This window comes from Hyperolius riggenbachi, chromosome 12 (genome assembly GCF_040937935.1).
Source record: "Hyperolius riggenbachi isolate aHypRig1 chromosome 12, aHypRig1.pri, whole genome shotgun sequence".
Taxonomy (NCBI): domain Eukaryota; kingdom Metazoa; phylum Chordata; class Amphibia; order Anura; family Hyperoliidae; genus Hyperolius; species Hyperolius riggenbachi.
In genome coordinates, this window is record NC_090657.1 from 39383733 (window position 1) to 39396948 (window position 13216).

The following is a 13216-nucleotide window of genomic DNA, read 5'->3' on the forward strand; positions in this document are numbered from 1 at the left end:
GCTCAGCTCGTCCAACACCGCCGGAGGTCGCCGCTCAGGCCCTGCTGGGCCGATTTTTATCAAATAAAAAGCAGCACACGCAGCCGGCACTTTGCCAGCCGCGTGTGCTGCCTGATCGCCGCCGCTCTGCGGCGATTCGCCGCGAGCAGCGGCGAAAGAGGGCCCCCCTAGCCGCCTGAGCCCTGCGCAGCCGGAACAAAAAGTTCCGGCCAGCGCTAAGGGCTGGATCGGAGGCGGCTGACGTCAGGACGTCGATGACGTCACTCCGCTCGTCGCTATGGCGACGATATAAGCAAAACAAGGAAGGCCGCTCATTGCGGCCTTCCTTGTTTATTATGGGCGCCGGAGGCGATCGGAAGATCGCCTCCGGAGCGCCCTCTAGTGGGCTTTCATGCAGCCAACTTTCAGTTGGCTGCATGAAATAGTTTTTTTTTTATTTAAAAAAAACCCTCCCGCAGCCACCCTGGCGATTTAATCAGAACGCCAGGGTGGTTAAGTCATGCAGAGCAGCCATAAAGGGAGGAAAAGATCATTTAGATCAAGCTCCCACCATCACCCCAGATATAAGGTCCCTGAATAATTTGACATTTAGTCATGACAACAAGGCTGAACCTGGCCGGAACGCCGCAGGAATGTCGGCGAGGTAAGAGTAAAATAAAAATAAATAGCGATGAAACACTAAGGAACCTGTTCGGAGGTGAGGACAAAAATGAGAATGCTGCTCGCTAGGGGTCACTTTTTTTTATAGCTAAGGTCCTGTTAATTGGTAGGGGTGGGGCTTAACCCCATATGTATGCTGCCATGGAGGCATATGGAAAATGCATTTTAAACCCCCAGCAAGCAAGAAAATACTCAAAATGATTTTGATAGTGTTTTTTCAATTAGAAAATGCTAAACCGTTATTTGAAAAAAAAAAAAAAAAAAAAAAAAAAAAGTTATTTTCTAGGAGGTAACTCGGGAGAAAAAGTGACTTGCATATGGGCCCATACATTCACAATACAATAAATAAACTAAAGACAAGCTACTAGGCTTTTCACAGGTTATATTTTCCCCAATAATTATGTTAATGGATTTTTAGTAGGAAAAATGCAGAGAAAATGTATCAGTTTTTGCATGACAAGTCCCACAGTTTGGCCCCTCCTGATTCAAAGGATACCGCATTTCACTACTAGCTGGCCATGCAGCAGACCATTATCCCCAGCCTGCATGTCAGTAATGATCGGATGGGGTTGCTGTTTGGGGGGACAGGTCAAGTACCTCAGTGCTGTATGTATGCAGTGCTAGGCAATGGCAGAGCAATGCATCTGTAGAGCACTGGGGACCCAAACTATCACCTAGCAACAACTGATCTCTACAGGTGGAAGTCAAAGGTTTAACACAGTGATCTGCAAACTTGGCTCTCCAGCTGTCAAGGAACTACAAGTCCCACAATGCATTTGCCTTTATGAATCATGACTGTGGTTGTCAGACTCCCGTGGGACTTGTAGTTCCATAACAGCTGGAGAGCCAAGTTTGCAGATCACTGGTTTAACATATAGATATTACAGGGGTAAAGGAAGAAAAAAAAAAAAAAAAAAAAAAGCTATTAAAACTAAGGGATGGTCGGAATGCCAATTTCTGATTCCGCGGTAAATCCGCATTCCGTCATGTACCAATTACCGATTCCGCTACCAATTTCCGCATTCCAATGCGGAATTTCCGCCAGAAATTGCGGAAATTCCGCCCGACTTTAACATCGATTTTCTCAAAAACTATAAGGTCTTTTTGAAAGCTTTTTTTGCATCGTGTTCAGAAGATTCTGTTAAATAAACCCTGAAAATTTGGTGTTTCTAGGACTTATGGGGGCTTTGCTATTAACCGCTAAAGTCGGTGGATTTTTACTGTAATGTAAAAAATGTTCTGCATTTTACATTACAGTAAAAATCCGCCGACTTTAACGGTTAATAGCAAAGCCCCCTTAAGTCCTAGAAACACCAAATTTTCAGGGTTTAATAAACTAAATCTTGTGAACAAGATGCAAAAAAAAAAAAAAAGTTTTCAAAAAGACTTTATAGTGTTTGAGAAAATCGATGTTAAAGTCGGGAGGAACTTCCATGATTTCCGGCGGAAATTTCCGCGATTTTCGGCGGAAAGCCGCCTACGGCACCTGCATTACCGATTTCCGCATTCCGATGCGGAAATGCAATTTCCGATCGGAATTTCGGAAATTGCATTTCCGCGGAATCCGAATTAGCATCCCTAACTGAAGGAATTTTTTTTTTCTTTATTATCAGACACTGCTGATGCAGAATCATTAGCAGTAGGGATATTCAATGGGATGCAAATAATTTAAAGTTGATGTAGCATTATGCATATTTTGAATATAAATGCAGCTTTAGGCCAGAAACCCTCTAGGAGCGGTTTTCTGAGCGATTTGAAAACTCGCTAATGTAATACTATGGGTGTGATCCCACTTGAGCAATTTGATTTTATAAAAATCCCCCATAGCATTGCATTAGCAAAAACCTTTTCAAATCGCTAGCGATTAGAAGTTACTCCTAGTGGGTTTCTGGCCTGAGGCTGGGAACACACAGTACAAACACTAGCATTGCAGAAAATGCAGCATTTTTGCCTGCAATGGTAGTCAACGGGCCGCAACATCCATATGTGTTTTATAATTAGCATTTTTTAAAAACTCTGGTTTTGTCGCATATTTTTTTAAAAAACTCACATAATGAAAGTCAATGGTGAAGCAATGTAAAGAGTTTTTATAACAAACAAACAAACAAAAAAAAACACGCACTCTTTCTTACAGGAAGTATAAGGAGGACATGATTTTTTGTTCAGAAAGACAGCGGCTTTTGAAAAGGTGTCAGTCTTTCTACCGGGGACTTAGATCAATGAATCTGAACTATGTTCCCATTCATTGATCTCCGGGCTAATGGGGGGGGGGGGGGGGGGGGGCTGTGAGCACGCAGTAGCAAATAAAGAAGTGTGAACCCACTAGGAGCAATTTTCGGAGCGCTTGTGATTTGAAAGCCCTTGCTAATGTAATGCTATGGGTGTGATCCCACTTGAGCGATGTGATTTTATAAAAATCCCCCATAGCATTGTATTAGCAAGAGCCTTTTCAAATCACCAGCAATTAGAAGTCGCTCCTAGTAGGTTTCTGGCCTCAGGGTCTGAATACACTAGTATGCTTCCATCTGCTTAAACGTGGACATAAACATGCTCAGGCCCTTACAATGCACTGGGTTTTAAATGCATTAACCCTCCTGGCGGTTTGCTAAAAAAAAAAAAAAAAAAAAAAAAAAAAAAAAAAAATCAGCAGCATCAGCAACATCTAAAACCAATAGAAAGTGTATCATATTAATCCAGATCCCATATAATTTATATCCAATTGACTATCTACTTAATACAGACCTGTTATCCACCACAGCAGCATATCCACCATGTATATTGCTGTATAACCCACCCTCCTTCCAAAATAACACATCACCCCTCCCCCCCCCGCCCCCCTTCCCCCCCAAAAAACCAAAAAACTTCAGGAATGCACTTCACACCAGACCAATTCCCCTGGTGGTCAGAAAACAGCTTAAGGCCCGTTTCCACTATCGCGAATCCGCATGCGGATTTGCATAGCCAATACAAGTGGATGGCTCTGTTTCCACTTGGCAGTAATCCTGAGTGTTTTTCTGTGCGGGAGAAATCTGCACGGCAGAGCCATCAGAATTTGCATCCCGCACACCGCTTTGTGAATCGCCGCTAATGTATTTAATAGGGAAATCGTATGCGGTTTTGGCATACGTATTTCGATGTTAAATCACACAGGCAGTGACATGGTTAAAATCGCATCACTACTAACCTATGCGAAATCGCATGCGAAATTACTGTACTATATGCATGCGGAAACGCACCCGCATGCGATTTCGTCAGCAGGGGATCCGTGGCGATTCCACACTGCACAAGAGGAAGCGGCCCTCATAGTTGGAACTAAGACCACCTGTGTGCAGGAGGAGGGAACTCCGACAACGCAGTAGTAGGGAGGGTCAATTAGATGCAAATGCTAACAAGTTGATGCAGGATCATGCAATTTTATATGCAAATATATACAGCTTGGAAATTGGCCAGATAAATCCTGCCATGGTGGTTGTCCATTTTCAAGATGCATACATTTGCATGTATATTTTGCATAATACTGCACCAGATTGCTATCATTTGCATTTCATTGCCGATCCCTAGTCAGGGACTCTATAACAAATAGTGGCTATATTTTAATGATCAAATTCTAAGCAGCAAAAAATTGCCACAATAAATATAAAATTTAAATCAACAGAAAATTGTTACCATTTCATTGACCAGGGGCATTGCTAGGGCCCTGGGAGATCTGGGGCACCAGGCCAGAGTCAAGCTGGGACACGTGTTCCCACATAGAAATACCATAAACAGGCAGCATTTTACAATAATGGCAGAGCTTCTGTGTTGGCCTGGGTGTTGTGCTCGGCTGGTCTGCTGGTGATGTTGTGTTGGCTGGACTGGCAGTGATGGGAGCAGTGCTGGCTTAACAAGCTTGTGGAACTGTGCTGCCTGGCTTAATGAGCTGGTGATGCGGGCTGTGCTGTGCCAGCTGGCTGAGTGACCAACTGACCTGGTGATGCTATGCTGTGTGACCTACTGTGCTGCAGGATGGCTGACCCATACCAACTGGCAGGCAGCTGACGGGACACGGAACTGCCCAACAAGCACACAGTTTAACCTCCTGTCTGTCCTAAAGGAAACCCAAGACTTCCAGACTGCAAGCATTTATAGCTACCTGGGTGCTTTCTCCAGCCCCCTGTAGGTTGTGGGCTTCCTCACCATCCTCCCAGTCCCATCCATTTATCCGCTGTCCAGCTCGGTAGTCTGGAATAGTGATGCTCAAATACCCCTTTTTAAAATTCGAGTTTGGTCGAATTCGAATAGTAAATTATTCGAGGTCAGTCGAATATTCGAGTCGAATAATTTTTACTATTCGATTCGACCTCGGACTTCGAGCTCACTATTCGAGTCGGTATTCGAGCTCACTATTCGAGCTGACTATTCGAATTGGCCTTAAATAGCTTCCAACACTTGTTTTGAGGGTGAATGATGCAAGAAACATCTTTTTTTCCAAGTAACAACAGCAAGTGATTATGTGGGGATGTTCCTTTAAAAAAAAAGGTGGAAAGAGAAGTTGTGTCCTTAATTTTGTTCAGTAGTGTTACTGTATATACTTGTTCTTCTTCTTCTTTATCTTTCTTCTTCTTCTTCTTCTAGATCTTCTTCTATATCTTCTTCTTCTATATTTTCTTCTTCTTCTTCTATATCTTCTTCTTCATCTTCTTCATCTTCTTCTTCTTCATCTTCTTCATCTTCTTCTTCATCTTCTTCTTCATCTTCTTCTTCATCTTCTTCTTCATCTTCTTCATCTTCTTCTTCATCTTCTTCTTCATCTTCTTCTTCATCTTCTTCTTCATCTTCTTCTTCATCTTCTTCTTCATCTTCTTCTTCATCTTCTTCTTCATCTTCTTCTTCATCTTCTTCTTCATCTTCTTCTTCATCTTCTTCTTCATCTTCTTCTTCATCTTCTTCTTCATCTTCTTCTTCATCTTCTTCTTCATCTTCTTCTTCATCTTCTTCATCTTCTTCTTCATCTTCTTCTTCATCTTCTTCTTCTTCATCTTCTTCTTCATCTTCTTCTTCATCTTCTTCTTCATCTTCTTCTTCATCTTCTTCTTCATCTTCTTCTTCATCTTCTTCTTCATCTTCTTCATCTTCTTCTTCATCTTCTTCTTCATCTTCTTCTTCATCTTCTTCTTCATCTTCTTCTTCATCTTCTTCTTCATCTTCTTCTTCATCTTCTTCTTCATCTTCTTCTTCATCTTCTTCTTCATCTTCTTCTTCATCTTCTTCTTCATCTTCTTCTTCATCTTCTTCTTCATCTTCTTCTTCATCTTCTTCTTCATCTTCTTCTTCATCTTCATCTTCATCTTCATCTTCTTCTTCATCTTCTTCTTCATCTTCTTCTTCATCTTCTTCTTCATCTTCTTCTTCATCTTCTTCTTCATCTTCTTCATCTTCTTCTTCATCTTCTTCTTCATCTTCTTCTTCATCTTCTTCATCTTCTTCTTCATCTTCTTCTTCATCATCTTCTTCATCTTCATCTTCTTCATCATCTTCTTCATCTTCTTCTTCATCTTCTTCTTCATCTTCTTCTTCATCTTCTTCTTCATCTTCTTCTTCATCTTCTTCTTCATCTTCTTCATCTTCTTCTTCATCTTCTTCTTCATCTTCTTCATCTTCTTCATCATCTTCTTCATCTTCTTCATCATCTTCATCATCTTCTTCATCTTCTTCATCTTCTCCTTTTTCAATATCGTCTTCTTCTTCTTCACGTATTTCTCTTTTCAATTTTTTTTTTAAAGAAATGCAGCTATTTTTGAGTGTAACAAATAGCTGGTGGGCGCACGCATGTTGGAAGCGCCATTGTATGTGCTCCCTGGCAGTGGAAACACAAAGACAGCAGGAGGTAAATTCAGCAGCAGGAGGAGGAGGATGAGTGTGTGGCAGCAGGCAGTCAATGAGGCAGGCAGCTCGCCGTGACATAATAGCCCTGGTACCTAGCGGTGATACCAGGGCTGTAAATAAACACAACAGGAGGTCCCAGACAGCGGTCGTGCAGCCCACATTGTGTCCAATACACAACTGGGACAACACAGTTTTCAACCCGGGCACCTCAGAAAAATTAAACCTTTTTTTTTTTTTTTTATGGTTTTTTGGTTTTTGGTTTTACAACCAATATAGCTATTGTTTGACGTAATAGCTGGTGGCAGAGTGGCAGCAGAAGAAGGTAATTCTGTGTACCCTGGCAGTGGGAAACACAGACAGACAGCAGCAGCAGGAGGAGGAATGGAGGAGTAGGCGAGCAGCTATTGTTTGACGTAATAGCTGGTGGCAGAGTGGCAGCAGAAGGTAAATCATCTGTGTACCCTGGCAGTGGGAAACACAGACAGACAGCAGCAGCAGGAGGAGGAATGGAGGAGTAGGCGAGCAGCTATTGTTTGACGTAATAGCTGGTGGCAGAGTGGCAGCAGAAGGTAAATCATCTGTGTACCCTGGCAGTGGGAAACACAGACAGACAGCAGCAGCAGGAGGAGGAATGGAGGAGTAGGCGAGCAGCTATTGTTTGACGTAATAGCTGGTGGCAGAGTGGCAGCAGAAGGTAAATCATCTGTGTACCCTGGCAGTGGGAAACACAGACAGACAGCAGCAGCAGCAGGAGGTATGGAGGAGCAGTGTGAGTGTGGCAGCAGGTAGGCAGCGTGACATAATAGCCCTGGTACCTAGCGGTGATACCAGGGCTGTAAATAAACACAACAGGAGGTCCCAGACAGCGGTCGTGCAGCCCACATCGTGTCCAATACACAACTGGAACAACACAGTTTTCAACCCGGGCACCTCAGAAAAATTAAACCTTTTTTTTTTTTAATGGTTTGTTTGGTTTTGGTTTTGCAACCAATATAGCTATTGTTTGACGTAATAGCTGGTGGCAGAGTGGCAGCAGAAGAAGGTAATTCTGTGTACCCTGGCAGTGGGAAACACAGACAGACAGCAGAAGGGCAGTACACAGCAGCCCACTGTAGGTGTAAAATGTGTGGCTGCAGGCGACGTAATAGTCAAAGTGAACCAGGCTGGCTTAGTGAGCAGGAGCCAGGAGGTGGTAAAGGGTGGTAAGGCACATTAACGATGATTCTGGCAGCCAGTTCATGTCCCCCTCTCGCCGACAACAGGGGCCAGGAACTCGCCTTCCACCCACGCCTGGTTCATCTTGAGAAACGTCAGTCTGTCCACAGACTTGTGAGACAGACGTGAGCGTTTCTCGGTGACCACGCCACCAGCTGCACTGAAGCAGCGCTCGGACAGCACGCTGGAAGGGGGGCAGGACAGCACTTCCAGGGCGTACTGCGCCAGCTCGCTCCAGATCTCCATGCGCTTGACCCAATACTCCATGGGATCAACAGGGGCATCGCTGTCAAGACCGCTGTACGACCCCATGTAGTCAGCCACCATGCGGGTCAGGCGCTGGCTGTGACCGGAGGAGGATGCTGCTGCATGCATCTCCTCTCTAGTCACTGCTGCCGGAGCCTCTACAGTCCTGTAGAGCTCGTGGCTGAGAGACAGCAGGTCTGTGGGGCGCTTGCTGCTGCTGGATGCAGGCACCTGCTGCTGCCTCTGTGCTGGCTGCTGGACAGTGGGGGTGGAAGGCTGGGGGAAGGCTTCCTCCAAGCGCTCAACAAGGGCCTGCTGCAAGCTCCTTATTTGTTGCGCTGGGTCTCCTCCTGCAGGCGGCAGGAACTGGCTCAACTTCCCCTTGAGGCGTGGGTCCAACATCATGCTGATCCAGATGTCCTCCCTCTGCTTCATCTGGATCACCCTGGGGTCCCTGCGCAGGCACGTCAGCATGTGCGCTGCCATTGGGAAGAGGCGGGCCACGTCTGCTGGCACATCGACGTCAGTGCTGTCCTCATCCTCCTCCTCTGCCGCCTCATCCTCTCTCCACCCCCGCACCAACTCAGCTGCGCTGTGCTGATCCCCCTCATCAGCAGCCAGGTCAGGGACCTCCACCAAGTCCTCCTCCTCCTCCTCCCCCTCAGAGGTGGACTGCGCAGCTGGTTGCCGCTCCTGCTGGTCCAAGGCTGCCGCTCCCTGTTCCAGCAAAGCATCGAGGGCCCTGTTCAGCAGAGAAACCAGGGGCACCCACTCGCAGACCATAGCATGGTCCCTGCTCACCATGTTTGTGGCCTGCAGGAAGGGAGCCAGCACTAAGCACACCTGCTGCATGTGCCTCCAGTCATCATCGGGGACGATGGACGGGATGTTGCTGGTCTTGTCCCTTCTCTGAGCTGCGGAAACAGTGGCCAGGGCAAGGTACTGTTTGACAGCGTGCCTCTGTTCAACCAGACGCTCCAACATCGCCAGGGTGGAGTTCCAGCGAGTCGGAACGTCAAGGATCAGCCGATGGCGTGGCAGATCCAGCTCCTTTTGCACGTCTTCCAGGCTCGCACAGGCTGCAGCCGAGCGCCGGAAGTGACGCACAACATTCCTTGCCGTTTCCAGCAGTTCGCCCATCCCCTGGTAGGTGCGCAGGAACTTCTGCACCACCAGGTTCAGCACGTGGGCAAGACAGGGGATGTGGGTCAGGTTTCCCCTGTCTATTGCGGCAACCAGATTGGCCCCATTGTCGGCCACCACCTCTCCGACTCTGAGGCCTCTGGGGGTCAGCCAAATCCTCTCCTGCTCCTGGAGTTTGGCCAACACATGGGTTGCCGTCAGCTTGGTCTTCCCAAGGCTGACCAAGTGCAGCAGCGCTTGGCAGTGGCGGGCCTTCACGCTGCTGCTGAGGCGGGGGGTTTGGCCAGGTGTGCCGGAGGATGGCAGAGGATCGGAGGAACCTGCTGCAGTTCCCCTGACCCTGCGGGGTGGCACCACCCACTGTGTTGCTGCTGCTGCTGTGCCCGCTGCTGCTCTCCCATCCTCACCCCCTTCCACCAAGCTGACCCAGTGGACAGTGAAGGACAGGTAGCGGCCTGTCCCGAAGCGGCTGCTCCAGGAGTCCATGGTGACGTGGACCCTTTCACCAACCGCGTGCTCCAGCCCTCGCTCCACATTGGCCATCACAAAGCGGTGCAGTGCAGGAATGGCCTTGCGGGCAAAGAAGTGTCTGCTGGGGAGCTGCCAGTCTGGGGCTGCGCAAGCAAGCAGCGCACGAATGTCGCTCCCCTCCTGCACGAGCGTGTACGGCAGGAGTTGGGAGCACATGGCCCGTGCCAGCAAGCCGTTCAGCTGCCGCACGCGACGGCTGCTGGGAGGCAGAGCCCTAACCACCCCCTGGAAGGACTCGCTCAAAAGGCTCTGGCGTGGCCTTTTGCTGACACGGGAATCAGCAGACAGCAGAGGAGGCCACTGAGGACTGGCTGCCAGAACAGGCCTCAGTGTCGGCGGCAGGAGTTGCAGAGGGGGGAGGAGCAGTGCGTTTCCGCACTCCTGCTGGTGCTGCTGGAGGAGCAGGAGGGCGGGTGGCTGCTGTTGCTGCTGCTGCTGCTGCTGAAGGCTGTGCAGTGATGGGTGTGGTGCCACTGCCAGCAGCAGATGCCTTCAGCCTCTGGAACTCCTCATGCTGGTGGAAATGTTTAGCCGCAAGGTGGTTGATGAGCGAGCTGGTGCTGAACTTTAAGGGGTCTGCACCTCTGCTCAACTTCCGCTGACAGTGGTTGCAAGTGGCGTACTTGCTGTACACAGTGGGCATGGTGAAAAACCGCCAGATTGGTGACAGAAACTTCCCCCTACGGCATGGAAGCGCTGCTGCCTGTCTCCCTGTGGTGGTTGGGGGGGGGGCTTGGGTGTGGCTGGTGGTGGTACTGGCTGATGCTGCTGCTGCTGAGCCTGAGACACCAGCAGGCTGTGGGACGCTGCCAATGCTTGCAATGATGCGCCTCCTTGCAAGGCCCACAAGCGCATCCTCCTCCTCCTCCTCCTCCTCAGAGCTGCTGAGGACGACATCCCCTGGAGGTGGTGGCACCCAGTCTCTGTCTGTCACCGGGTCATCATCATCCTCCCCCTCCTGAAACATGTCCTGCTGGGATGAGGACCCCCCAAACTCCTCTCCTGATGCATGGATGGGCTGCTTGACTGTCGCCACAGTCTTGCTGTCCAATCCCTCATCCCCCAAAGTGCCCATCAGCATCTCCTCCTCAAGATCGCCAACAACAGCAGACAATTTACTCATGATGCCTGGGGTCAAAAGACTGCTGAATGACAGGTCGGCGAGTGACGGTGAACTGGCCTCCTCCCCAGACCCTGCTGGGCGGCTGCTGCGAACAGGGGTGGTGGTGGTGGTGGTGGTGGTGGTGGTGCTGGTGAGGGTGGAGGCCTCGGATGCAGAGCTGATGGCGGGCTGCTCATCCTCCGTCATGAGTTGCACCACAGTGTCTGCATCCTTTTCCTCAATGGGACGTTTCCGACCCGGCTGGAGGAAAATGGGAGCAGGTGCTACACGCTGCTGCTGCTGTGTCTCTGCAGCGTGAGTTGCAGATGCTCCTGCTGGGCGGCGCCCAAGGCGTCCACGGCCAGTGGCTATGGGAGGAATGTTAGCCACTGACGCTGCTGCTGCTGCTGCTGCGGAACTGTGCATGGTGGCGCGCCCGCGGCCGCGGCTTGCCACAATGCTGCTCCCTCTCCTCCTGATTCCCTTGCTGCCCTTCCCCTTGCCCAAACCGCGCTGGCTGCCACTTCCAGACACTTCAATGTTTTGGGCGTATAGACAAAAGTTTTTTAAAAGGGCGGGTGAAAAGTGGGGTACTTTAATGGAGTGGGTTGGTTGGTGAGGTGACTGAGTGAGTGTCCCCTAGTACAGTAAGTAAGTAGTAACAGTCAGGAAGTACAACTAGCAGTTACAATAATCAGTAGTAATCACAAGTAAATTTAGTGTGTGTACACTCAGACAGTGAGTGCACGCACGCAGGAGCTAGTAGCCTATGAACACAGTGACTGAGTGTCCTAGACTCCTAGTACAGTAAGAGTAAGTAGTAACAGTAAGTAGAACTAACTAATTACAATAATCAATCAGCGATCAGAAGGAAATGGAGTGTGGGTGTGTGTACACTCAGACAGTGAGTGCACGCACGCAGGAGCTAGTAGCCTATGAACACAGTGACTGAGTGTCCTAGACTCCTAGTACAGTAAGAGTAAGTAGTAACAGTAAGTAGAACTAACTAATTACAATAATCAATCAGCGATCAGAAGGAAATGGAGTGTGGGTGGTGTGTGTACACTCAGACAGTGAGTGCGCACACGCAGGAGCTAGTAGCCTATATGAACAGTGACAGTGAGTGTCCCTACGGGTACAGTAAGAGAAAGTAGTAAGTAAGTACAACTATCTAACAATAATCTATCAGTAATCAGAAGGAAATAGAGTGTGTGTACACACAGACAGTGAGTGAGTGCACACACGCAGGAGCTAGCTAGTAGCCTATAAACAGTGACAGTCAGTGAGTGTCCTACTCCTAGTACAGTATAACTACAATACTATTAGTAAAGGACAGCAGAAATACTGGTATAGATGAGAGAAATAAACAGAGGACAGCTGCCCACAGAGGCAAGGCCCCCCTGAGGCCTAAACCTGTAAGCTTGCAGCAGCTGCCTGTCTCTAATGTAACACACAAGCTACTAACTAAAATACAATGTCTAAATAACTAACAACAATATAGGTGTGTATAGGAGGTGTATGTGAGCAAAAACGCTAGGTAAATGACCACAATAGAGCTCTTGCTAAGCCAAAGCAGCAACTCTCTCTCTGTACAAGTCTCAGGCAAGCACGGAGAAACGGAACATGGCGGCCGCTATTTATAGGGTAGGGGCTGGCCAGGGTCCCCCTCTGTGATTGGCTGCCGTCAGAGGGCCTGGGAGCCCTCTGATTGGCTCTAAGGACATCAATCTGGGCTATGACGCTATTCGAGCTCGGTACCGAGCTCGAATAGCGCCGGGTTGCTCGAATAGCTCGAATAGTGAATGGGCTATTCGAGTGTACTCGGATAGCCTATTCGAATAGCTCCAGCTATTCGGAGCTCGAATACCGAGCTCGAATAGCTGAAAAAGAGCTCGAATATTCGAGCTCTGCTGGGCACCACTGGTCTGGAAGTTCTGCAAATGCATGACTGAGCATCCGTGGCCGCACTCCTGTGGCTAGGAGTATTCTGCGCAGACAACCGGCCACAGAAGCACCATTAGGGCTGCACACAGTCAGGTATACACAGGGGAACAGGACTGAGCCCAGTCACAGCTTTAAAGGGAACCTAAACTGAGAAGTATATGGATTTTTCTTTTAAAAATAATACCAATTACCCGACTCCCCTGCTGATCCTGTGTCTCGAAGGTTAAGTTCACAGTGGGACATTAAAGTGGCACGCTAAAATAGCATTTAAAGGGGAACTGAAGTAGGAGGTATACGGAGGCTGCCATATTTATATCCTATTAATCAATACCAGTTGCCTGGCAGCCCTGCTGGTCTATTTCTCTGCAGTAGTATCTGAATAACACCAGAAACAAGCATGCAGCTAGTCTTGTCCGATCTGACTTTAAGGTCTGAAACACCTGATCTGCTGCATGCTTGTTCAGGGGCTACGGTGAATAGTATTAGAGGCAGAGGATCAGCAGGGCTGCC

The 13216-nt window shown here is 48.4% G+C and overlaps 1 protein-coding gene across 1 annotated transcript in view; it reads right to left on the reverse strand.

The window, feature by feature from the left end:
* LOC137541109 (tubulin-specific chaperone D-like) overlaps positions 1 to 13216 on the reverse strand; it is a 1052576-nt gene that overhangs the window by 346507 nt on the left and 692853 nt on the right. The window lies entirely within an intron of this gene.